A 27,597-nucleotide genomic window follows, 5' to 3' on the forward strand; every position below is an offset into this window, starting at 1 on the left:
TGTGATGTGGTCCCTAAAAAAATGGTTTTGTAAATTTTGTTATATAAATGAGAAATCGCTGGTTAACTTTTAACCCATAACTTCCTAATAAAAAAAAGATGTTTCCAAAATTGTTCCGATGTAAAGTAGACCTGTGGGACATGTTATTTATGAACTACTGTATTTTGTGTGATATATCTCTCTGATTTAAGGGCATAAAAATTAAAAGTTTGAAAATTACTAAATTTTTACAATTTTTGCCAAATTTCAGATTTTTTCCCAAATAAATTTAAGTCATATCAAAGAAATGTTACCACTATCATGAAGTACAATAGGTCACGAAAAAAAACAATCTCAGAATCAGTGGGATCCGTTGAAGCGTTCCAGAGTTATTACCTCATAAATTGATAGTGGTCAGAATTAAATTACACTGTGTGCAGAATTATTAGGCAAATGAGTATTTTAATCACATGATACTTTTTATACATGTTGTCCTACTCCAAGCTGCATAGGCTTGAGAGCCAACTACCAATTAAGTAAATCTGGTGATGTGCATCTCTGTAATGAGGAGGGGTGTTGACTAATGGCATCAACACCCTATATAAGGTGTGCTTAATTATTAGGCAACTTCCTTTCCTTTGGCAAAATGGGTCAGAAGAGAGATTTGACGGGCCCTGAAAAGTCCAAAATTGTGAGATGTCTTGCAGAGGGACGCAGCAGTCTTGAAATTTCCAAACTTTTGAAGCGTGATCACCGAACAATCAAGCGTTTCATGGCAAATAGCCAACAGGGTCACAAGAAGCGTGTTGGCCAAAAAAGGCGCAAAATAACTGCCCATGAATTGAGGAAAATCAAGCATGAAGCTGCCAAGATGCCATTCGCCACCAGTTTTGCCATATTTCAGAGCTGCAACGTTACTGGAGAATCAAAAAGCACAAGGTGTGCGATACTCAGGGACATGGCCAAGGTAAGGAAGGCTGAAACACGACCACCTTTGAACAAGAAACATAAGATAAAACGTCAAGAATGGGCCAAGAAATATCTTAAGACTGATTTTTCAAAGGTTTAATGGACTGATGTAATGAGAGTGACTCTTGATGGGCCAGAGGCTGGATCAGTAAAGGGCAGAAAGCTCCACTCCGACTCAGACGCCAGCAAGGTGGAGGTGGGGTACTGGTATGGGCTGGTATCATCAAATATGAACTTGTGGGACCTTTTCGGGTTGAGGATGGAGTGAAGCTCAACTCCCAGACCTACTGCCAGTTTCTGGAAGACAACTTCTTCAAGCAGTGGTACAGGAAGAAGTCGGTATCGTTCAAGAAAAACATGATTTTCATGCAGGACAATGCTCCATCACAAGCATCCAACTACTCCACAGTTGGCCAGTAAAGGTCTAAAAGAAGAAAAAATAATGACATGGCCCCCTTGTTCACCTGATCTGAACCCCATAGAGAACCTGTGGTCCATCATAAAATTTGAGATCTACAGGGAGGGAAAAAAGTACACCTCTCGGAACAGTGTCTGGGAGGCTGTGGTGGCTGCTGCACGCAATGTTGATCGAAAACAGATCAAGCAACTGACAGAATCTATGGATGTTAGGCTGTTGAGTGTCATCATAAAGAAAGGTGGCTATATTGATCACTATTTTTTGGGGTTTTTGTTTTTGCATGTCAAAAATGTTTATTTCTAAATTTTGTGCACTGATATTGGTTTACCTGGTGAAAATAAACAAGTGAGATGGGATTATATTTGGTTTTTATTAAGTTGCCTAATAATTCTGCACAGTAATAGTTACCTGCACAAACAGATATCCTCCTAAGATAGCCAAATCTAAAAAAAGCCCACTCCAACTTCCAAAAATATTAAGCATGGATATTTATGAGTCTTTTTGGTTGATTGAGAACATAGTTGTTGATCAATAATAAAAATAATCCTCTAAAATACAACTTGCCTAATAATTCTGCACACAGTGTAATTGGTCTAGTCAGGAAGGTGAAAACAGGCTCTGGTGTAAAGGGGTTAAGGAGGTCCCATTTGTAGGACTTAAACCTACAATACATTTATGCCATATCCTATGGTTAAGTATACATATATGCAATCAACTGTAATGCAGAAAATAAGAAATAAATAAATCTTGTTCTTAATAAATAAATTTGCAAATCAGAGCCATTTATTTATTTTACTCGCTTAAATAGCACCATTGATTCTACAGACATCATCATCACTGTCCTCAATGGGGCTCACAATGTAAATTCCGTATCTGTATGTCTTTTGAGTGAGGGAAAAAAATGGTAACTGTTTGTTTTTTGGCTTTATTGGGAAGGATTATGTTTGGAGAAAGAGACCACTGCATTAAGGCATAAAAACCTCATATCATTTATGAGACAGGGTGACGAAGTATAGTTTGGGCCTGTTTTGTTGCATCAGAGTAAGGGCGAGCGTATAAATCGGACGAGTGCAATGCAAGAAAACATCACATTGAACTCTGACCAATGTCATTCAATGATTCCCTGCTCATCTGCAAGTTTTTCCTCGGCTCTAATCGGACTGAGAAAAAAATTGCCGCATGCTGTGAGTGGATACGAGAATCGGATCGCACTCGCCAATGCAAGTCAATAGATGCGAGGAAAAATCAGATGGCACACGGACCATGCATGTGCAGTCCAATTTTTACTTACCCATCTCAAAGGAACCACAAAATGTCATCAGCCAAGTACAGTAAATTCACAGCCAGAACCATCATAATAGATGAATAGAATAGACTGATAGAATAGATATCCTGTAGACATATAATTTCACAAATCCTCTACATATAATAAATTTGCACCCTTTAGTGTCTTTCATGTGGCATAAAAGGGTATTTAGCCTTATTTATTCTATCTATTATCTATCTATTATATATCTAATATCTATCTATCATCTATCTATATCTTACATACGATTGCTTTATTGGTTTTGTAAATTAGCTTTAAATTACTGTGACAGAGTCACTGGTATTATATGCGAGGGGAGGTATGTGTCACTCAGGATGCTCTCCTGTGTGAACTGAGACCTACTGAATTTCTGCCAGCATGTTATATGCTGGGGGTTAACTCTTTTAAAGGGTGTGGTTTTATGGGAATGACCTAGAGATGGGAGGGAAGTTATTCCCCATACCTCCACTTCAGGGTGTGGCTGAGCAAGCTTTAACCCCTTTACCCCCGAGGGTGGTTTGCACGTTAATGACCAGGCCAATTTTTACAATTCTGACCACTGTCACTTTATGAGGTAATTACTCTGAAACGCTTCAACAGATCTCGCTGATTCTGAGATTGTTTTTTCGTGACATATTGTATTTCATGATAGTGGTAAAATTTCTTCGATATCACTTGCGTTTATTTGTGAAAAAATTGGAAATTTGGTGAAAATTTCACAATTTTCAAAATTTTTATTTTTATTCCGTTAAATCAGAGAGATATGTTATGCAAAATAGTTAATAAATAACATTTCCCACATGTCTACTTTACATCAGCACAATTTTGGAACCAAAAATTTTTTTTATTAGTGCGCTATAAGGGTTAAAAGTTGATCAGCGATTTCTCATTTTCATTTTTCCAACAAAATTTACAAAACCATTTTTTTAGGGACCACATCACATTTGAAGTGACTTTGAGGGGCCTTTATAGCAGAAAATACCCAAAAGTGACACCATTCTAAAACTGCACCCCTCAAGGTGCTCAAAACCACATTCAAGAAGTTTATTAACCCTTCACGTGCTTCACAGGAATTTTTGGAATGGGGAAGAAAAAAATGAACATTTAACTTTTTTCACAAAAATGTTACTTTAGACCCCAATTTTTTTATTTTTGCAGGGGTAACAGGAAAAAATGGACCCAAAAATTTGTTGTGCAATTTCCCCTGAGTATGCAGATACCCCATACGTGGGGAAAAAACACTGTTTGGGCGCACAGCAGGGCTCAGAAGGGAAGGAGCGCCATTTGACTTTTTGAATGTCAAATTTGCTTGAATAATTAGGGGACGCCATGTTGCGTTTGGAGAGCCCCTGATGTGCCTAAACAGTGGAAAACCCCCACAAGTGACACAATTTTGGAAACTAGACCCCTCAGAGAACTTATCTATATGTGTGGTGAGCATCTTGAACCCCCAGGTGCTTCACAGAAGTTTATAACATGGAGCCGTGAAAATAAAATTTTCACATTTTTACCACAAAAATGTTTTTCAGCCCCCAGTTTTGCATTTTCATAAGGGTAACAGGAGAAATTGCACCATGCAACTTGTTGTGCAATCTCTCCTGAGTAAGGCGATACCCCATATGTGGGGGAAAACAACTGTTTGGGCGCACGGCAGGGTTCGGAAGGGAAGGAGTGCCATTTGACTTTCTGAATGTAAAATTTGCTTGAATAATTAGCGGATGTGCCTAAACAGTGGAAAACCCCCACAAGTGATACCATTTTGGAAACTAGACCCCTGAGGGAACTTATCTAGATGTGTGGTGAGCACCCTTAACCCCCAGGTGCTTCACAGAAGTTTAGAACATGAAGCCGTGAAAATAAAAAAAATCAAACTTTTTCCACAAAAATGATCTTTTTGCCCCAATTTTTTAGTTTCACAAGGGTAAAAGGAGAAAATGGAACCTAAAAACTGTTGTGCAATTTCTCCTGAGTATGCCAATACCCCATATGTGGGGAAAATACACTGTTTGGGCGCACGTCAGGGTTCAGAAGGGAAGCAGCACTGTGTGACTTTTTGAACGCAAAATTGCCTGGAATCAAGAACGGACGCCATGTCGCATTTCGGGAGCCCCTGATATGCCGAAATAGTGGACCCCATTTTGGAAACTAGACCCCTCAGGGAACTTTATCAAGGGGTATAGTTTACATTTTGAACCCAAAGGTACGACAGAATTTGATAACATTAGGTCATCATATTGAATAAGTTGTCATTAGTCTTGAGCGCAAGTGCTTGCTACTTGAGTTTGCATCGGGTACTCGGGTATGCACCAAGTATCGCAGGTGCTCGAATGACATGCTCGAGTCCCCGCCCCGCATGTTTCACGGTTGTTAGACACCCCATAAAAAAACATGCGGGGATCGCTCGTGCATGGTAGGCGCGAAGCATATGGGGCAGACACTCGAGCATGTCACTCGAGCACCCGCGATACTCAGTGCATACCCAAGTACCCGATGCAAACTCAAGTAGTGAGCACTTGCGCTCAACACTGGTCGCCATATTGTCATCATTTTTTTTTTCTTTACTTTAGAAAAAACCCCAATCCTAATACAACCCCAACCCTAACCCTAGCCCAACTCTAACCCTAGCCCAACCCTAACCCTAGCACAACAATAACCCTAGAGTTTATTTTTTTACACCATTCCTCGTGTGGTATAAGTGATTAGACTACTTTATTCTTTGGGTCAGTGTGATTACAGCAATACCAGATTCATATCGGGTTTTTATGACTGACAGCTGTCACACACTAAAAGATGCTTTTTTTGCAAAGACTAGTGTTTTCATCATCATATTTTGAGAGCTATAATTTTTCCATATTTTGGCCGACAGAGTCATGTGACGGCTTGTTTTTTTGCGGGACAAGTTGACGTTTTTATGGGTACCATTTTCGGGCACGTGACATTTTTTGATCGCTTTCTATTCTGATTTTTGGAAGGCAGAATAAACAAAAACCAACAATTCAGGAATTGTTTTTTTGCGTTTTTTTATATCGTTCCGCGTGTGGTAAAATTGATAATGCAGTGTTATTTTTCGGGTCAGTGCATTTACAGCGGTACCGCATTTATATAGTTTTTCTTATGTTTTGCCGCTTTTACGCAATAAAAATGATTTTCTAGAAAAAAAAAATTTTTTGTATCGCTTTATTCTGAGAGCTTTAACATTATTTTTTTTCGGACAATGGAGCTGTGTGGTGGCTTGTTTTTTGCGGGACAAGATGACGTTTTTAGCGGTACCATTGTTATTTACATTCGTCTTTTTGATCGCGTGTTATTCCATTTTTTGTTTGGCGGTATGATGATAAAGCATTGTTTTTTGCTTCGTTTTTTATTTATTTTTTTTACCGTGTTCACTAAAGGGGTTAACTAGTGGGACAGTTTTATAGGTCAGGTCGTTCCGGACGCGGCGATACCAAATATGTGTACTTTTATTGGTTTATTTTTTTTTCATAATAAATAAGCATTATGGGTTCAATATATTCTTATTTTTGGGGGATTATTTTTTTCCTTTTTTTTTTTTTTTTTTTGTAATATTTTTCCAATTTTTTTTTCATTTTTTTTTTTCACTTTTCTACTTTTTTTTTTTTACTTTTACACATTGTCCCACTATGGGACTTTCACTTTTTGCAGCCTGATCGGCTGCATGGCATAGAGAGCAGCAGCTCCCTTTGTCATGAAGCCTGTCAGCGCTGCACACAGGGGAGACATTACTTTGGTCGCGCACTGCGCATGACCGAAGTAACGTCCTGCCTCTTGGTGACCCGGATGTTGTCATGACGACATCGTGTCGTCATGGCAACATCCGGAAGCCGCCGCAGACATCGCTGGACGCCGGCAGGAGAGGTGAGTATACCGATCACCTCCCCCCTTGCCACCACAATGCTGCGATCGACTTAGATCGCAGCATTGTGGGGGTTAATGTGCCGGGAGCGGTGCGGGACCGCTCCCAGCACATAGCACCGGGTGTCAGCTGTGACAATCAGCTGACACCCGGCGGCGATCGCCCCGCACCACTTGTGTGCGGGCGCTATCGCAGCGCGCGTAATGATACGTAGCTGGTCCATAAACCCCAGGGCACAGCTACGTACTATTACTGACATGGTCGGAAAGGGGTTAAATGTTCAGTCCTGTTTTTTTTTTTCTCTGTGTTGTGTTTGGAGAGGCAAGGTCTCCAGACTGGACAGCCATAGCTCAGGAGGGACCTGGAAGCTGGACATAACCTGTGTGGGTGAACCGAACACACACATATGGACTGTGCTATCGTTTATCTTTTGTTTTGTTGTTTTGCCAGCAAGGCCGTTTTTATCTTTGCTGGGTTTGCAGGGCTTTATGCCATATAATAAAGCCGGCAGAGAAAACCCGGTTCCTGAGTCTACTTCCGGAAGCAAGGTAATTACAGTATGTAAAATATGTTAAAATCGCATGTCATACGGATGCTAGGTGAGGAAAAAATCACATTGTACTCGCATGACACTCGTCCTACTTTTCTGGACTGAATTTTCATACGCTAGTGCGACCCCAGCCTTAAAAGTAATTATAGAGAGGAATTGGACAATATGCAGGATCGGTGTTGTTTACATGCAGTTATTGCTGTACAAGAGGGGGGGGGGGGACAGACTTATGATATTGATTTATTTTCCTCATTTAAAAATGACAAGGTCTAATATTTTTGAACCATTTGTTCTTTTTATCGGCTTTTAGGACTTGTACGAAAAACCTATGTAGTTTTAGGTCAAATCTCTGCAGAAATATGGAAAACGCTGAACGGTTAATGAACTTTCAAGCACTACTGAATATAGGGCTAAGGAAGCAGTAACCCCTTGAGGCTTCTGTCCTAAAGATCCGCCATAAAAGTACAAGATTGGAATTTCCAAACAAAAAAAAAAACAATGCAATGGGGAGAATCAAAGATGCAGATCTGGAATAGAGGGGTGAATTAGGTGGGAGTAGATCCTATTTAGCTACTCTAGCAGTATTGTTCCCTATGGGCAGCTTCAAGAGATTGTCCATTACTTTTTCATTGAAGACCTATAACCACAGTGTTCCCCAACTCCAATCTTCAAGAGCCACCAACAGGTCATGTTTTCAGGATTTCCTTAGTATTGCACAGATGATAAATGCATCACTTCCACAAGCAATAATTTCATCACCTGTGCAATACTAAGGAAATCCTGAAAACATGATCTGTTGATGGCTGTTGAGGACTGGAGTTGGGGAACACTGGGATAGGTCATCAATCTCTGATTGGTCAGGGTTCAACACCTGGCACCCCCGCCGATCAGTAGTTCCTGATGTTGGCAGAGGCAGCTGGAACTGCTCGATCACGGCAGCTGCTTCGTCTTCTGATAGTGGCCGCGACAGGGTAGTTCACATCCGCCTCCTATTCACTTGATTTAAGGATAGATCATCAATAAAAATGTAGTGGACAACCTCTTTAATTAACTTGAATAATGGCATGAACGTTTCATCATTGGAGGGCCAGACCCTGGGAGCCCCTCGCTTAGAAGAGTGATGGGCCCGTGACAACAGGTGGAGTATGCAACCAAAGCTTGGCCTCACTGTGTCACTGGTAAGAAGTGAAGTTCAGAGGATGTGAATATTTCAAGAGGTTTCCTATCTTACAAAATAAAATAGTGACATATCACTAGAATTTGTCTTCACTTTACCTCCTGGTCCATTACTGGTCCAGAAAATCAGTGCTCGTGCAGACGACTGTAAAAATCGGACAAGCTCTATCCGACGTTTTGATGGACAGCACTTGTCCCCATGTGTTTCTATGGGGCTGAGCACAAGTTTGATTTTTTCATCAGACCTAGGAAAAAAAATCGTAGCATGCACGATTTGCCTCTGATAATTGGATGTCATTCGGCCATTCATGTCTATGGGACTGTGGAAAACATTGGACCTCAATCGGATGACATCCAAGTGTGGTCCGATTTTCATGGACGGACACAGAATGGAGAAGGTGGAGAAACTTTTTTTTTCTCCACATCTGGGAAAATTTTACCACACTATGATCAATCTCTGACAAGTCTGATCAGAGTGTGATTAGCATAATCAGACCGATTTTGAGAGAAAATCGGTCTGACCCTAGCCTTATGTAGCATCGTCGTCTCTGCCTCCAGCCGGGCAGAGGCGCCGTTCCCCTCACCGCCGCGGTCCAGGTTCGGCGTCCTCTCGCTCCCCTGCTGCTGTGGCACGCTCTGCGCGCAGCTTGCCAGGCTCTATGCTTAGGGCGCACGCTCCCTCCCTCTTAAAGGGGCCGAATGCGCCGCCCTATAGAGTACCCGGCCAATGGCCAGAGGACTTCCCCTATAATAGTCACCTCCTCCAATATGGAGGTGCCTGTGCAAGGTTGTTGTTCCCTGTGCTAACACTTGCTTCAGCCCTTAAGTCCCACTGCCTGTCTACAGTCCTGCCCGCCAGTCTGTCTTCAGTCCAGTCCGCCAGTCTGTCTACAGTCCTGCCAGCCAGCCTGCTTACCTGGAAGCACCTGCCAGTTACCTGCCGTGCCCGCCAGCCTGCTTACCTGGAGCACCTGTCTGTTACCTGTTGTGCCCGCCAGCCAGCCTACCTGGAGCACCTGCCTGTAACCTGCTGTGCCTGCCTACCCGGAGCACCCGTCTGGTTATCTGCCGAACCAGCCTGCTTATCTACCCGGACCATCCGTCTGCATTCCTGCCGTGCTCATCCGCTGTACCGGTCAGTTCCTGCCATCTGACCCGTGGGAGTCACCTGCTCTCACAGAAGGTCAGTCCCAGAGTGGCACCTGGTTCACCTGCCCGGTCCCTCCCTGGTTCACGGAGTCGATTGAGCGTCCGTGCGACCTTGGTCAGGCCGAGTAGGCACTTAGTCACGCCCCTCTGGTCCCTCCTTGCACCGAAGCACAGAGGTTCCACCACTCGGACTCGTAACAGTTTGCACAGGCCATGGAACCCGGTGGCCCCCAGGCTCCTTCACTCTCTGACCTGTACCAGGAGGTCTCACATCAGAGATCCCAACAGGAGACTATCCTGTCCTATCTGCGGACTGTCAACTCCCGCCTGGACATGCTGTCCACCCCGTCTGTGTCCGTCTCTAGCCGAGCGGCACCCGCTTCGGCAGCACCTCAACCTACTGGCGCTATGGCACCCGGCTTTGGACCCCGGCTCTCTGCGCCTCCACATTTTGGTGGTGACCCCGTCTTATGTCGGGGCTTCTTAAATCAGTGCACGCTGCACTTTGAACTCCTGGCACATCAGTTCCCCTCCGACCGGGCCAGGGTGGTGTTCATCATGTCCCACTTCACCGGGGAGGCATTGGCATGGCTAAACCCTCTGTAGGAAAGAGGGGATCCCCTGGTGTCCGATCTTCCGGCTTTCCTCGCTGGCTTCCGGAAGGTCTTCGATGAGCCCGGACGAAAATCTTCTACTGCCTCCTCACTTCTCCGTCTCCGCCAAGGGAGTCTCTCCGTGGGCCAGTATGCCATACATTTCCGAACCCTCGCATCTGAGTTTGCCTGGAACAACGAGGCCCTGGTGTCCACCTTCTGGGAGGGTCTTTCCGGACGGATCAAGGATGAGCTAGCCGGTCGTGACATCCATTCCACCCTGGACGACCTGGTGTCATTAGCTACCCGGATTGACATCCGTTTTCTGAAACGTGCTAAGGAGACTACCCGGGAGAGAAGATTTCCGCGTCTCGCTCCTGTATTCCAAAAGCCAGCCTCGCAACCAGCAATTCCCCGGGCAAGTTTGCCTGAGCCCATGCAAATTGACCAAACCAGGATGGTCAAGTCTCACCAGGAGACGTGCCGAGCCGAGGGGAGTTGCTTCTACTGTGGCAGTAAAGAGCATCTGATCCGGTCCTGCTCGGTGAGGCCGGGAAACTCCAGTGTCTAGGACCGCTCGGAGAGGTCGTCCTAAGCAAGAGTAAATCCTCTCCGTCCTTGACTGTCTGTTTCTATTTCCAGTGGTGAGACCCGCTTCTTCGAGATTGCCCATCTGGATTCTGGAGCCGCTGGGAATCTCATTCAACAGGCAGTTGTGGAGCGGTATCAGATTCCTACTGTACGCCTGGCTGAACCGTTGGCGGTTGCCTCCGTGGATGGAGGCTTCTTCCAGGGACCATCTTACTCGTCACAGAGCCTGTAACCCTTCAGGTGGGAATGCTGCACTCGAAGATCTCCTTTCATGTGCTGTCCTTGGTCTACCCAGGTTTCAAAGACATGAGCCCATCCTGAATTGGAGATCTGGTGAATTGCTCCGTTGGGGTCAGGAATGCCATGAGTCCTGTCTGGTTCTGGTTCGTCCAGCTTGACCCCGTCAACTCTGGCTAATCTACCTGGTCTGCCGGCACCCTACTGGTCCTATGTGGACGTCTTCGACAAAAAGGAAGCAGAGACACTACCACCTCAGAGGCAGTATGATTGCCCCATCGACCTGGTACCTGGAGCTTTTCCTCCCCGCGGGCGTATCTACCCCTTGTCGCTGGCTGAGACCCGGGCCATGTCTGAGTACATAGAGGAGAATCTTGCTAGGGGATTTATCCAGAAATCCACCTCTCCGGCTGGTGCAGGATTCTTCTTCGTCAAGAAGAAAGACGGCTCCCTACGTCCCTGTATTGATTACAGGGGTCTTAACCAGATTACCATCAAAAATAAGTACCCCCTGCCTCTCATCTCGGAGCTGTTCGACCGCCTTAAAGGCGCGAAGATCTTCACTAAGCTCGATCTTCGTGGGTCGTATAATTTGATCCGGATCCGACAGGGAGACGAGTGGAAGATGGTATTCAACACCTGGGATGGCCACTACGAGTACCGCGTGATGCCCTTTGGTCTTTGTAAGGCTCCAGTCGTCTTCCAGGAGCTGGTTAACAACATCTTCCATGATCTTCTGTATTCTTGCGTAGTGGTATACCTGGACGATATCTTGGTCTTCTTTCCAGATCTGCCCTCACACCGGAGGGATGTTCGTCAGGTTCTGCTAAGGCTCCGGCAGATTCGCCTATACGCTAAGTTTGAGAAATGCCTCTTTGAGCAGACCTCTCTACCGTTCCTGGGCTATATTATCTCCGAGACTGGTCTACGGATGGATCCCGAGAAGGTCTCTGCAGTCTTAAAGTGGCCCGTCCGGAGGGGTTGAAGGCGATTCAGCGATTCCTGGGCTTTGCAAATTATTACCGCCTCTTCAATCCTCATTTCTCCTCCCGGACTGCTCCCATCTCCGCGCTCACCCTTAAAGGAGCAAATCCCAGGGAATGGACTTACGAAGCAGAGGAGGCCTTCGTCTCCCTGAAACAAGCCTTCTCTTCCGCCCCTGTGGTACACCGTCCGGATTGCAACACCCAGAAGTCCTTGTCCGGGAGAATGGTAACCTGCGGCTTCTTCTCCAAGCTTTTCTCCTCGTCTGAGCGCAATTACTCCATAGGAGACCGTGAGCAGCTAGCCATCAAATTAGCGCAGGAGTGGAGCTACTTTCTGGAAGGGGCTCGGCACCCGGTGGTCATCTACACTAACTACAAAAACCTCGCTTATTTGCAGAACACCCAAAGATTAAATCCACGCCAGGCCAGGTGGTCTCGTTTTCTTTGCCCAATTCTGCTTTACTCTGCATTACCGCCCGGCAGACAAGAACATTAAAGCTGAGGCTCTATCCCGATCATTCCTGTCTTCCGACCAAGAGGCGGAACCTCTACATATCATCGACCCCTCCAAAGTAATGACTGTGGCCCCGTTTGACCTGTCTCATCTTCCATCCGGTAAGACCTTTGCAGCGGTTCCTGATCGTAAGAAGGTTCTACTCTGGAGCCATTCATCCAAACTAGCCAGTCATGCTGGCCAGAAGACCTTTTTGCTCATCGCCCGACATTACTGGTGGCCTTCCCTGCGCAAGGATGTTGCGGACTTCGTCGCGGCTTGTTCCTCCTGTGCCCGTAACAAGGTTCCCAGGCACCTTCCATCTGGCCGTCTTCTTCCTCTTCCTGTGCCTTCCGCTCCGTGGCAACACATTGCAATGGACTTTATTACGGATCTCCCTGTTTCTGCCGGTTGTACTGTTGTTTGAGTGGTCACTGACCGCTTTTCTAAAATGGCCCACTTCATCTCTCTGCCTAGTTTTCCATCTGCATCTGTGCTGGCTAAGGACATTTTTCTGATCGCGGGGTTCTGTTCACTTCGCGCTTCTCGAGAGCTACGTGTAAACTGCTGGATGTCTCCTTGGATTTCTCCTCTGCTTATCATCCTCAGTCCAATGGTCAAGTGGAACGTATCAACCAGGTTCTTACCAACTTTCTTCGGCACTTTGTCAAGGCTCACCATAACGATTGGGTTGAGATCCTGCCCTGGGCTGAGTTCTCCTTTAATAACCATGAAAGCGAGTCCTCTTCCAAATCCCTGTACTTTGTGGTCTACGGTCAACACCCCCGGATTCCGTTTCCCGTCTCCTCTTCAGTGGACAATCCTGCCGCAGAGTCTCTGGTCAGCGAATTTTCAGCCATTTGGGAAGACACTAGATCTGCACTTCTTCAGTCCTCCGAGCGGATGAAGAAACATGCTGATAAGAGACGCCTGGATCCGCCTCAATTCCGTCCGGGAGACAAGGTCTGGCTTTCCTCCAAATATGTTCGTCTCAAGATACCTTCCTATAATTGGGTCCGCGGTTCATCCGTCCGTTCGAGGTTCTGAACCAAATCAATCCCTTGGCTTACAAGCTGAAACTCCCAGTCACCTTACGGATTCCCAGCTCCTTTTATGTATCCCTCCTCAAACCTGTTGTCCGTAATTCTTTCTCTGACGATCCAGGTACCGCTCCAGCTCCAGTCTCTGCTGAGGACATCTTTGAGGTAGAAAACATTTTGGCCACCAAGAGGGTAAGAGGAAAGACTTTCTTTCTTGTGGATTGGAAGGGGTTTGGCCCTGAGGAGAGGTCTTGGGAACCCAGGGAGAACATTCATGCCCCTCATCTTCTTAAAAAATTTCATGCGGGCCTGAAGAAGAGGGGGCATAAAGGGAGGGTACTGTAGCATCGGCGTCTCTGCCTCCAGCCGGGCAGAGACGCCGTTCCCCTCACCGCCGCGGTCCAGGTCCGGCGTCTTCCCGCTCCCCTGCTGCTGTGGCACGCTCTGCGCGCAGCTTCCCAAGCTCAATGCTTAGGGCTCGCGCGCGCTCCCTCCCTCTTAAAGGAGCCGCACGTGCCGCCCTATAGAGTCCCCGGCCAATGGCCGGAGGACTTCCCCTATAATAGGCACCTCCTCCAATATGGAGGTGCCTGTGCAAGGTTGTTGTTCCGTGTGCTAACACTTGCTTCAGCCCTCAGGTCAAGCTGCCTGTCTACAGTCCAGCCCGCCAGTCTGTCTTCAGTCCAGTCCGCCAGTCTGTCTACAGTCCTGCCCGCCAGTCTGTCTACAGTCCAATCCGCCAGTCTGTCTATAGTCCTACCCGCCAGCCTGCTTACCTGGAAGCACCTGCCAGTTACCTGCCGTTCCCGTCAGCCTGCTTACCTGGAGCACCTGTCTGTTACCTGCCGTGCCCGCCAGCCAGCCTACCTGGAGCACCCATCTGGCTATCTGCCGAACCAGCCTGCTTATCTACCCAGACTGTACCGGTCAGTTCCTGCCATCTGACCCGTGGGAGTCACCTGCTCTCACACAAGGTCGGTCCCAGAGTGGCACCTGGTCTATCTGCCCGGTCCCTCCCTGGTTCACAGAGTCGATTGAGCCTCTGTGCGACTTTGGTCAGGCCGAGTAGGCACTTAGTCAAGCACTTCTGTTCCCTCCTTGCACCGAAGCACAGAGGTTCCACCACCTGGACCCGTAACACCTTATAAAGTACTGATTTAGTGGTTCATCCTCATTTTGATTTTTTTATTTACAGAAGTGTTTCCGGCCACCAAGTTGCACATGGGACTGTAGATCAGTGCCCGGCACAGATGGTGGCTGGGACACCACAAACAGTGAGAGGGATGCAGGGCACCTTCATATCTAGATCTAAGAAGGTCCTAAAACTCAGACCCCACCAAATTATAAAGTGATGGCTCAGTCTAGCATTATACCATCTCTTTCCACAATGGGAAAACACCTTTAATTATAGTACCTCACCTTGCATGACTTTTATTTAATTGCACCGTCTTGCTATCCAATGTACATAACTGAAGTCAACAAATAAATTCAGGTATGACTGGAATAACCACATCATATCTGCCCCTTACTGTATATCATACTTACATACGTCAATAATGATGAAATATGGAGGTTGATTGGGGTCCTAATACTGGAAAAGTACTTTTTAATGCTTCTCAGTGTTTTTTGTAAGTTAGTTACTACCTTTCCTGTGAAATGATGAAAGCCTTGTTCTGTAGCCCTTACTAACTGCCTGGGCCATATAAACTTCCCATGTAACATACATTTACTGAGATACAATGCGACCACGTGTATGGGAGGTTTTAGAATGAGGACGTGTTGCATAGTATATCTGCACTATTGCCCTTTTGTGGGCCCCCCAGTGTGACTTTCTATCGAAGTTGTCACTGCCAGCCAGCAAGTGACTCAGCATCCTTTCAGCCACTAGCCAAGCTTCCTCCCGCACATAACACAGACAGGGGCTGTACTAGAACTCCATGCACTCGTGTAACAGATGGGAGTATGGCCCGAAATACGTCACAGCCAACACCAGGCAGAACGTGCAATTTACAGCATGAGCATGGAGAGCGTTTCAGGATAAATCTCTTACTTTTCTTATTTATTTGCTTTTATTGTAAAAAAAAAAAAGTGACTTTGTAGCAAATATTTTTTTTCTTGTTGCTTTGCCTTGTCTTCCATTTCCCAGAACTTAGACCTAACTTTTTTGAATTCTCTGTCTACAATGGCTGAAAATAAGTTTAACCCCTTAACCTTTGCAGCCAATTGACATTTTTGCACTTTCGTTTTTTCTCCCCTTTTTCAAAGAGTTATAAGTTGCTTTTTGTTTTTTTTCGGTTGACATAGTCGTGTGAGGGCTTGTTTCTCTGTGGGACAAGTTGCACTTTTGTATGACATGGTCCATTTTATCATACAATGTACTGAAAAATGGTAAATTCCAAATGGGATGAAATTGTGAAAAAAAATGCAAGTCCCACATAGTTTTTTGGGGTTTGTTTTTACAGCATTCATTGTATGGTAAAAATGACTTGGAAACATGATTCTTCAGGTAAGGACAATTACGGCAATACCAAACTTACACAGATTTTTTTTTAAGTGGTTAAAAAATATTCAAATATTTTGGGTTTGTGATGCCATTTTCTGAGACCTATAACGCCATTATTATTATTATTCTGATGATTGAGCTGTGTGAAATGTTTAATTTTGCGTTGAGCTGATGGTTTTACAGATATCAATTTGGGGTACAGACAACTTATTGATCACTTTTTCTTGTCTTTTTTTTAGAGAGGAAAAGAGACAAAACACAGCAATTCTGGCTTTTTTTTCTTTATGATGTTTACTGTATGGATTAATTATACTAAAATATATATATATTTTTCACTTTTTTTATTTTATTTATTTTTTAGTCCTGTTAGGGGACTTGAACCTGTGACCATTCGATAGCTTAAACTACAGTGAGGAAAAAAGTATTCACTACACTGCCGATTTTGCAAGTTTTCCCACCTACAAAAAATTGAGAGGTCTGTAATTTTGTTGTAAGTACACTTCACCTGTGAGAGACAGAATCTAAAAAAAATCCAGAAAATCATATTGTATGATTTTTACATAATTATTTGATACAATAGCAAAACAGAATTTAATATTTGGTACAGAAACCTTTGTTTGCAATTACAGAGGTCAGATGTTTCTTGTAGTTCTTGGCCAAGTTTGCACACACTGCAGCACGGTTTTTGGCCCACTAATCTATACAAATCTTCTTCAGATCTTTCAGGTTTCAGGGCTGTCACTGGGCAACATTGAGTTTCAGCTCCCTCCAAAGATTTTATATTGGATTCAGGTCTGGAGACTAGCTAGGTCACTCCAGAACATTGAAATACTTCTTACGGAGCTACTCCTTAGTTGCCCTGGCTGTGTGTTTTGGGTCATTGTCATGCTGGAAGACCCAGCCACGACCCATCTTCAATGCTCTTACGAAGGTAAGGAGGTTGTTGGCCAAAATCTCGTGATACATGACCCCATCCATCCTCCCTTCAGTCGTCCTGTCCCCTTTGCAGAAAAGCACCCCCAAAGTATCATGTTTTCCCCACCATGATTCACGGTTGGGAAGGTGTTCTTGGGGTTGTACTCATCCTTCTTCCTCCAAACATGGCGAGTGGAGTTGATACCAAAAAGTTCTATTTTGGCCTCATCTGACCACACAACCTTCTCCCATGCCTCCTCTGGATCATCCAGATGGTCATTAGTGAACTTCAAATGGGCCTGGACATGCACTGGTATGAGCATGGGGACCTTGCATGCCCTGCAGGATTTTAATCCATGAGCGTAGTGTGTTACTAAAGGTAATGTTTGAAACTGTGGTCTCAGCTCTCTTCAGGTCATTGACCAGGTCCTCCTGTATAGTTCTGGACTGATTCCTGACCTTTCTCAGGATTATCCCCACGAAGCGAGATCTAGCTTGGAGCCCCAGACCAAGCAAGATTGACAGTCATCTTGTGTTTCTTCCATTTTCTAATAATTGCTCCAACAGTTCTTGCCATCTCAACAAGCTGCTTTCCTATTGTACTGTAGCCCAACCCAGCCTTGTGCAAGTCTACAATTTTGTCCCAGGTGTCCTTAGACAGCTCTTTGGTCTTGGCCAGGGTGGAGAGTTTCGAGTATGATTGAGTGTATGGACAGGTGTCTTTTATACAGTTAATGAGTTCAATCAGGTGCAATTAATACAGGTAATGAGTGCAGAGTAGGAGGGCTTCTTAAAGAAAACCTAACAGGTCTATGGGAGCCAGAATTCTTGCTGGTTGGTAGGTGATAAAATACTTATTTCATGTAATAAAATGCAATGTGATTATGTAAAAATCATACAATGTGATTTTCTGTTTTTTATTTTTAGATTCTGTCTCTCACAGTTGAAGTGTACCTACGATAAAAATTACAGACCTCTCCATTCTTTGTAGGGAGGGAAAACTTGCAAAATTGGCAGTGTATCAAATACTTATTTTCCTCACTGTAGATATTGTAATACCACTGTACTGCAGTATATAGTGAAAATCATGATCTACTATGAAACTCAACATATAGGTGAGCTTCATAGAACCAAGATGACAGCGATGGGGAAAATTTGCTAAGTTGATTGAATCAGATTTCAGGCTATAAAATATGCAAATTGGCACATGTCAGTTTAGTGCAAAAAATGCAGCTTCATCACCTTGCTGCAGCTCACAGTACGTTTCTGAAACATATGGGAAGGTGAGAGCCTCCGTAGCCTCACAACTCTACTAATATTTAGGAAAGAAAGTGGAGTAAATTAGAATGCAAATCTATACCAGACCACAGCTGGCACAAAGTTTACTTTCTGGCACAAGAACAGGCAAAAGATACAAAAAAATAATTAAAAGCTCTGAAATGCTGATCTAAGCAAATTCCCACAAAATATGCTATATAGATATTCTCCCCTGAACAACACACATACATTAAGGGGTGCCATTTAAGTTATTGTATGCAGGAAAAAATTAATGACTACACTCAATTATTTGTAAAAGGTGTCATTAGTTCTAAGCTCAGTTACAGTAACAAAGTGTTAGGAGGAACTAAAAGCATCTAAAAATTTAAAGTGGAGAAATGTACTGTATGTCTTCCATGTAGTGTCTCTTCTGTTTGCAAAAGAGACGTTTCAGATAAAATGGTAAAAGGCCTTTTAATGTAAACTAATCTGTGAAAGTTCAAAACCTGTTTTAACCCATTAAGGATCAGGGAATTTTTCGTTTTTGGGCTTTTGCTTTTTTCTCGCCTTCTTTCAAGGGCCATAACTTTTTTATTTTTCCATCGACATAGACTTGTGAGGGCTTTAAAGGGGTTGTCCACCACTCAGACAACCCCTTCTGCATCCCTGTTTCCCGCCCCAACTCACTTCTAGTGCTGGTGGCGTTCAAGCTGTGTCGGCACTGGCTCTCTGACAGTGAAGTCAGCGCTGATTGGCCGCAGTGATTGGCTGCGAGCATTAAAATGAGAGCAAGTGCTGACACCACTGGAATGGCGTTGGCACCACAGGTGAGTGTTATTATTTTACAGGTTGGAAACATAGGGATTCAGAAGGGGTGGTCCAAGTGGTGGACAACTCCTCTATCCTCTAAGTAATGTAAAAACAAATCTGAATATTGTAAAAAAAAAATAAAAAATCCTTTGCGTTGCCATTTTCCCGAGACCCTTAACATTTTTATTTTTCTATCGATGGGGCCGAGGGCTTGTTTTTTTGCATGGTGAGATGACATTTTTATTGATGTCTATTTTCTGTACACTCAATGCCTTGATTGTTTATTATTATTTTTTTAGGGTGGTGGGGTGGCCAAAAAAACCGCAATTCTGGTGTTCTGATTTTTTTTTTATGCCTTTTATCGATAGAATTTATTAATTCTGTATTTTAATAAATCAGACTTTTAAGAAGGCGGTGATACCAAATGTTTTTTTTTATATATTTTTCCTTTCTTTATTTTAACAGGCGAAAAAGGTGGGTGATTTGAACTTTTTTTCTCTTTTTTAACATGTATATTTTTAAAAACTTTTTTCTTTATGTTTATTTTTTAGTCCCATTGTCATATTTTTTCACATTCGGACATATTAATAGCCCTATTGTACTACAATGGTCGGGTGCTGTTTTTTTTATGGACAGAACTCAGACCGAAAATACGGTCATTTAAATATAGCCTTATGCAAAGGCCCCATAGCGAGTAGCAACCTTGTGACTATGACAGAAAATCTGACTAGGAGGGAATAAAAACATACCATGCCTGAACCCTAATACTGTGGACAAAGTAAAGGCCCCGTCACACTTAGCGACGCTGCAACGATCCCGACAACGATATGACCTGTCAGGGATCGTTGCTGCGTCGCTATGTGGTCGCTGGTGAGCTGTCAAACAGGCAGGCTCACCAACGATCAGGGGAGCAGCGACATCGTGGAAAGAATCTTTCCACGATGTCCTGCTCCTGGTTACTAGCCTGCTGAAGCAGGAGCAGGCTGGTAACCATGGTAAACATCGGGTTACTAGGGGCACACGCGCACCTAGTAACCCGCTGTTTATCATGGTTACCACTCTGCTACGGTACGGTGAGCGGGAGGTTACCGCTCACTTTAGCAGGCTCGTAACCATGGTAAACAACGGGTTACTAGGTGCGCGTGTGCCCCTAGTAACCCGATGTTTATCATGGTTACCAGCCTGCTAAAGTGAGCGGTAACCTCCCGCTCACTGTAGCAGGGTGGTAACCATGGTAAACAACGGGTTACTAGGAGCGCGTGTGCCCCTAGTAACCCGATGTTTACCATGGTTACCAGCCTGATCGCTGCTCCCGCTGGTCACACACAGCGATGTGTGCTGACCAGCGGGAGGGCAACGACCAAAAAATGGTCCAGGACACTTTGCAGCGATCAGCGACCTCACAGCAGGGGCCTGATCGCTGCAAAGTGTCACACATAGCGACATCGCTGGTGAGGTCGCTGTTGCGTCACCAAAACCGTGACACAGCAGCGATCTCGCTATGTGAGACGGGGGCTTAAGGGACAACAGGATTAGCTACTACTATAAAGTTTGTGAAGAGATGATAAACTACTGCTTGTTTTCTATTACAGTCATGTTCCTGCCTGCCATCCAAACACCCACCTACACATGGAAACACAAACTACAATAACAATTGAAAAGCCGTGAAGCCCCGGAGCAGGATTAGGCTGGGACAACACAAACATTTAGTCACATTTCTTTCCACAGAGTAAAATTAGCAGCAATTCTCATAATATTCCAAGTAGGAAAAATGTCAAACTTCTTTTCTAGTTAAACTGCAAAATGCAGTTGAACAATAAGACCTGTATACTGCATTCTAGCTCGTTTTAAAGAAAGCCTATTGACATACAAATATGTTTTTGGAGTTGCGGAGAAACCTGGAGTAGGCAGTAAAGAAAAGATCACACTAAGGGTATGTTCACACGTGACGGAGTATAGATGAGATTTTTGAAATTGCTGCTATTGTAACCTGCTGTGGATGTTCTGGCTGTACATTAGGATTTAAATGACACAATAAACTCACAATATGTGAACAAGTCCTAAAGCTGACTGCATACAAAAAAAGTCAGGGCCGGACATATCATTGGTGCAATCTGTGCAGCTGCACAGGAGTTCCAGAGGTGAAGGGGCCCACTTCTACCTCTAAAACAGGTGGAATTATGCATGATGAGATATTGGACTACAAAGGGCCCATATATTGTTCTTGCACCTGCGCCCTTTTCTGTCCACGTCTGCCAGAGCAAAAAGTTGGCTGCCATCATTGAGAATGACTAGCGACTAGTGATGAGCGCAAGAGCTCGTTACTAGAGTTTGCCGAGGTTGCTCGGGAATGCACCAGTATCGCGGGTACTCGAGTTACATCTTCGTGGCCGCATGTTTCGCAACTGTTAGAGAGCCACAAAACATGCGGGGATTGCCAGTGTTTGTCAGGCAATCCCCACATTTTTTGTGGCTGTCTAACAGTCGCAGAACATGCGGCCTCGTGGAATCGAACATGTCACTCGAGCACCCATGATACTCAGTGCAAACTCGAGTAACGAACACTTGCGCTCATAACTATTAGCGATCTGACCTGTATAGGTACTTTCGAACAGTGTTCCAATGGTAATTATGGGGGAAAATGGAATTTTGCGAGTTGAAATTCAAGCTGGTTTAATTACAACTTACAACCTATCCTCAAGAAAGTGTCTCATCACTGAAGATCCTAGAAGTAAGAAGACCTGAGATTCTCAAATCCACTGATTGGAGCAGCAGTCGAGCATGCAAACGCCATTCATAGTCTAATGTACTCAGTTATGTCCATCAGCCTCATGCTGATGAGCAATGCTTCCTGAGATCGGTGGGATCCATAGCAATCAGACACTTTACCACCTATCCTGTGAAAAGCTGATAGGTTATCTTACAATTACAATGTATTTGAAGATGTCATAATGGGAATAAGAAATAATCCAACCAAATTTATGGCAAGATTTTTAGCAAATCTACATAGGATATAACTGTTTGATGGGTGTACATGGTGCTTCAAAATCGGGGAGGAGAAAAGCACTATGCCTAAATAAAACTGTAAGGAGAACAATAAATGACAAAAAAACAACTAAAACAAAAGGGTAGTGAAGAGGCATTAAATAATTAGAGAAAAATAAACTGTGATAAACAAATAAAAGCATCAAAGACTGAAACAAAAAGGCTTATTGCTAAACAAAGCTTCAACTACATAAACAGAAAGAGACTCAAAAATTATAGTGTTGGGTCCTTCAAAAATAATTTGGGTGAAATGGTGGAAGAAAATGAAGTAAAAGAGTATTTACACAAGAAAAGCCCATGACAGAGGACAAGATCAGGGATACCATAACTTCTCCATTACATGTCACCTGCTTAACCCAGCCGGAAGTACGACCTTGTCTCAAAAGCGTTAAAATAGATAAATAACCAGATCAGGATGGAAAGTTCTTCAGGAATTAAGAAATGCTATAGTCAGACCATTATTTGCAATATTTAAGGATTCCATAATAACGGGGTCTGCAGCAGTGCACTGGCCCATAGCAAATTTAGTACCAATATTCGAAAGGGAGTAAAAAACTAAGCCTGAAAACTCTAAGTCAGTAAGTTTAACCTCTACTATGGTCAAAATCCTTGAGGGATTTATGTAAAAGATGCTATCCTGGAAAATCTCAATACAAATATCCTCATAACCCACTAACAACATGGGTTAATGAGAGATCAGTTCTCTCAAATGTATATGATCAGCTTCTAAGAGGAATGGATCAGGGTAAGGCTGTGGATGTTGTCTATCTGTACTTTTCAAAGGTGCTTGATATAGTGCCACATAAAATGAAAATAATGGGACTAGAGAATAAAATATCTGTAATTGGCTCAGTAAAAGGCTCAGTAATAGAAAAAGGAGGTGGTTATTAATGGAACACACTCTGATTGATAATAGTGGGTTACCACAGGGGTCAGTATTGGGCCTTCATCTTTTTAATATATTTATTACTGATATGGCTGAGGGCATGCAGATAATAAACACAGAGGAAGATAATTTTTTATTACAAAGGGAATTAAGTACACTCGAGGCTTGGGCGGAGAAATGTCAATTGACGTTTAATATAGATCAATGTAAGGTCATGATGAACTTGGGCCGAGAAAATAAAATGTACAATTATGTACTAAATGATAGAACACTGGGTAAAACTGTCACTGAAATAGACTCAGATGTACTGGTGAACAACCCAGGTCTTTTTCAGTGCCAGGTGTCATGGTTTCATCACTCACTGGGTCCCAGGGACGCTGTGACAGATCAGCCGGCCTATAGGATCTGGAGTTTGCTGGACTGTCAGTATGGTGAGTGAAAGCCCACTCGTCCAATCTGAGGCTGGAGCGTGCTGGGCTCTCAGTACTTTGATTGACAGCCCTGCTGCTCAATCTGGCCTAGCCTGCGGGCTTTCCTCTAGGTGTCACCCACTCTTGATAATTCACTAGCTATTTAACTGACTTAGCTATGAGCACACCATTTCAGTCGTAGCTTTGCTCAGTAAGGTGTGTGCTCAGTGATCTGTGTTTGATTTCCTGATCTTTATTGCCGGACCTTGGATTTGTCTTGACTATTCATTTGTATTATGCCTTTTGCTCTTGACATTCTCTGACCTCAGGTACCTGACCCCGGTATCTGGCATCTGACTATCCATTTCTCTTATCCCTTTATCTTGATGTATCCTCCTGGCATTTTACCCCGGACTGTGACTTGACCACGCCTTTGTCTTGCCCCTCTGTACTACGAGCCCTCCTGGTATCTGGCTTCGGACCTCCTGATTACTCTGTCTCACATCTTGTCAGCGTCATACCAGGCAGCTACTGCCAATGCAATTAAAATCATAGGATGAATTTAAAGAAGCATATATTCTCATGACAAGAACATAGTTTTGCCTTTTTACACGTCACTAGTGTGACCACACTTAGAATACTGTATACAATATTGGGATCGAGAGTATAAAAAGGAGGACATAGCTAAACTAAAGTGGGTGCAGAAAAGAGAGACCAAGGATATTAAAGGGGTTGTCCACTACTTTATATTCCCCCCAATGTATCCCCACAGGGCCCCTAAGACTTCTTGTAAATACCTTCTGTTGCTGATAGCGCCGCTCACAGGCATTATCATGTGACCCCCGGCTGCAGCCGGCACTGACATCCGCTGATGTCACGACAAGTGCTGGCAGCAGCCGGGGGTCACGATCTTCCTGGTTCCACAGTGGATATCAGGCTGTGGGCGGGGTTACCCCCACGTCACACCCAGCATCCACCGTGCGCTCTGCCTCTCTCCATTTATTGGGAAAGCGCGCGGTGGATGCTGGGTGTGACACAGGGGTTAACCCCGCCCACAACCCAGCAGCCACCGTGGGGACACCAGCACTGAGTCATGGCTCACTTGTCGTAATGTCAGCGCGGGGTCACGCGATGCCTGTGAGCGGCCACCGATAGCGCCGCTCTCAGGCATTATCAGCAACAGAAGGTATTTACAATAAGTCTAAGGGGCCCCGGGGGGATACATTGGGGAGGGGGGGGGGGAATAAAGTAGTGGACAACTTCTTTAAGGGAATGGGTGACCTGCAATACCAAGACAGTTTATCAAACTTGGGTTTAATCAGTTTGAGAAAAATTAAGGTTTTGGAGCAGTCTTATTACAATGTACAACTATATGAATGGACAGTACATATATCTTTGTAATGATCTTTTTACACCTATGCCAGCCATAGTGACAAAGGGTCATCCTCTGCGTCTAGAGGTAAGAAGGTTTAATCATAATCACAGATGCAGATTCTTTTCTGTAAGAGCAGCATAGAACTCTCTGCCACATGATGTTCTAATGGTTGATTCATCAAAAAAGTTCAAGGAGGGCTTGGATGCCATTCTTGAAAAATATAATATTACAGATTAACAGTAATAAAATCTGTGATGGGACCAAGTTGATCCAGTGAACTATTCTGATTACCACACTTGGGGTCTGGAAGGAATTTTTCTCTAAATAAAATGAAATTAGCATCTACCTCATGGGGGTTTTGCCTTCCTTTACATCAACATGTTGGGTTATTCGATGGACTTGTGTCTTTTTTCATACTTGAAATTATGAAAATCAAGTATGTGTGTGCATGTAAAAGTATACAAAAATATTACAGGCAATGCTATCCATACTCCACCACAATACCGTCGCTCCATTCTAAGGAAGAAACTTCCACTCAGAGAGAACTATTTTATCTTTAGCTTGATTTGTTGGGAGTATGTTGAGATGTAAAGAACTAAGTCCTCCAGCTAAACAAAAACCAGATACTGGAAATGTCATAATGTTATGATTAGTGAAGTCTCCCAGGCTCATTTCAGAATGCTAGCATTCCAGAGGCCTACAGGAAGCTTTACAGGACACACGTTTGTCTTCCACTCCGCTACGGGCTGGAGATAGTGGTGCAACATTACCTTCATTTTCATCATTTGTGCTCTACATGTGAATTTCTTATTGTGCAGGTATTTTTTATTACTCCATGTCCTGAAATCAACCAGTCAGAAACGTTAGGACCCAGTTATTAAAGGACAGGTGATACCTACATCCAAACAGTACATCCTTAGTCTTCCCAGATACAATCCTAAAATGCATTTAATGGTAATAGGAAGGAAAATCTTTAGCAAAAACCAATCCAGATTTTCTTATCTGGAGGCCATCTGAAGTTTACATGGCTTTATTTTAGGACTCTGTATAGGACATCAATGTTTGGTACCAAAAATGAAATTGCAAAGGTAAAAAGGATAACTGCTCTCATTAAACACTTCAGAGTCCCAAGACTAGCCAAACGCTGTCAGTACTCAGGGGCAAAATGGTGCAGGGCATTATTAACAGGGCACATATATTCACTACACGTATTATAATACAATGGCACAATTTTTCTGGAGCCAAATGTCTATAAAAAAGAACTATTGTAATATTAAAAACGTATTTGAAGTCATTCTGTATTTAGCTGTCTACTGATATATTTAGATGCAGAATAGATGCCCAGCATGAAGAAGAACTAAAACATAAAAAATACAATTGCATTGATCAATCTGCTATTGTGCAATGGTAATGAATGTCCATTACACAGATTCCCTGTTCTCTGACTGCTACTTTCCAATAGACTGCCAATGTCAAAGGGCTTTTCTTCAAGCAGAATCCAGCTTCCTGAGATCTGTATAAGTTCAGTTCTGTGGAGTAATTTCCGCTCTGGATGAGTGTCACTGTCACAGAGTAGACTGGTTCAGCTTGATATGGATATGTACTAGGGAAGAACATGAAGTTCGCTACACCGCCGTTGTCAATGTAAACATGCTGCTGTTTGCACACTCATATCTGAGACATAAAATCAATCACTGTGGTTTTTGTGAAAGTGAAACTGTCAATTTAGTGACAATCTTACATGGCATAAAATAGATCAGTGACAAATGCCTGTACCAGGGTTAATCAAACTTCCCCCTCTCTGGGGTTTTGGAGGTGTCTGATTTTTAGATGATGTCATTCAGTTTACAGAAGCCTAAATTGCACCATTATAAGAGATGTATGAAAATCCAATTGTATTTTTTCTTTCTTTTTTTTTTCAAATAAACGTGACCAGTTTGTGCAGCTTTTAGCAGCATCTATGCGCATAACCTAATCATGACATATGGCCGCCATACACATTAGATTGAGGTTGATTGAACCCAGCAATAACGACTCGCTTGATCAACAGTCCAATGTGTATGGGGGTCTCCAGACTCTTCCCAAGCAGATGATCTTGGGTGAGAAAAGGATCTGACATGTCCGATTTCGGATTGACGATCCTTTTGCTCTCGACGAGATAAGCCGCCAACAAAGAGTCTGCAGCAGCTTACGTGTAGAGAACACAGGGAGAGATAGCTGCTGGACGAAGAATGATGGTTTGGCCGACAGCTATCTATTGTGTTTGGGGCCTAAATTATTGGTTATTAATGACACATAATATTATTACCTATCTATTTGATACACAATAACGTTAAATCTTAGGAATAACCCTTTAATTTAAATGAAACCTATTACCAGGGCAGAATATGTACATCTCTGCAACACATTTTCAATTGCTTTCATGAAATGTAAATTAAAGAGGTAGCAATATTGCAAACAGTCTTGATTATAGGGAATATATCTGCACAGGCCAAAGAGCATGCCCACAACAACCTTACAGTTCTTATGTCTATGTGGCTGCTGTAAAGCAGGTCTATGTACTGCTGTACACATGTAACATGGTTTCCCCCATAATCGTGCAAAACTAAATAAAGAAAAAATTACAATAAGAAAAATGGTTGAAAATTACATTTCGGTATATAGTTTTATTTAATGAATTAACTGGTAAAAAATATAAATCTCCTACTGTTTAAGAATACACATCCGAACTATGTGCCTTCATGTTCACAGAACACAGACAAACTGTGCAGTATGACCCTGCGGGCCAACTATTAGCCCTCTGTCCTCTACATATTAATACCCTATGGAACGCACGTTAAACAAAGGTGTGAAATCGAATACCTTGACATTTCTTAGTGTTACGTAATAAACACATTGTAAAACACAACTATAGAGTCTAAGGTAAATATCCCTTACTCAAATAAATTCCGTCAAAGTACCCCCAATGATAAGATCATATCCTCTGCTGCCCATTAAAAACAGTGTGAGGATACTGTGAGTATCCCCCTAAAGCT

The 27,597-nt window shown here is 43.6% G+C and overlaps 1 protein-coding gene across 2 annotated transcripts in view; it reads right to left on the bottom strand.

Annotated features, from left to right (window-relative positions):
- The window catches only part of SH2B3 (SH2B adaptor protein 3), a 223,843-nt gene that overhangs the window by 189,974 nt on the left and 6,272 nt on the right, over window positions 1-27,597 (bottom strand). The gene's annotated exons all lie outside the window — the stretch shown is intronic.

This window comes from Phyllobates terribilis, unplaced genomic scaffold (assembly GCF_046119375.1).
Source record: "Phyllobates terribilis strain yellow unplaced genomic scaffold, ASM4611937v1 Scaffold_1__5_contigs__length_1240528914, whole genome shotgun sequence".
Lineage (NCBI taxonomy): Eukaryota > Metazoa > Chordata > Amphibia > Anura > Dendrobatidae > Phyllobates > Phyllobates terribilis.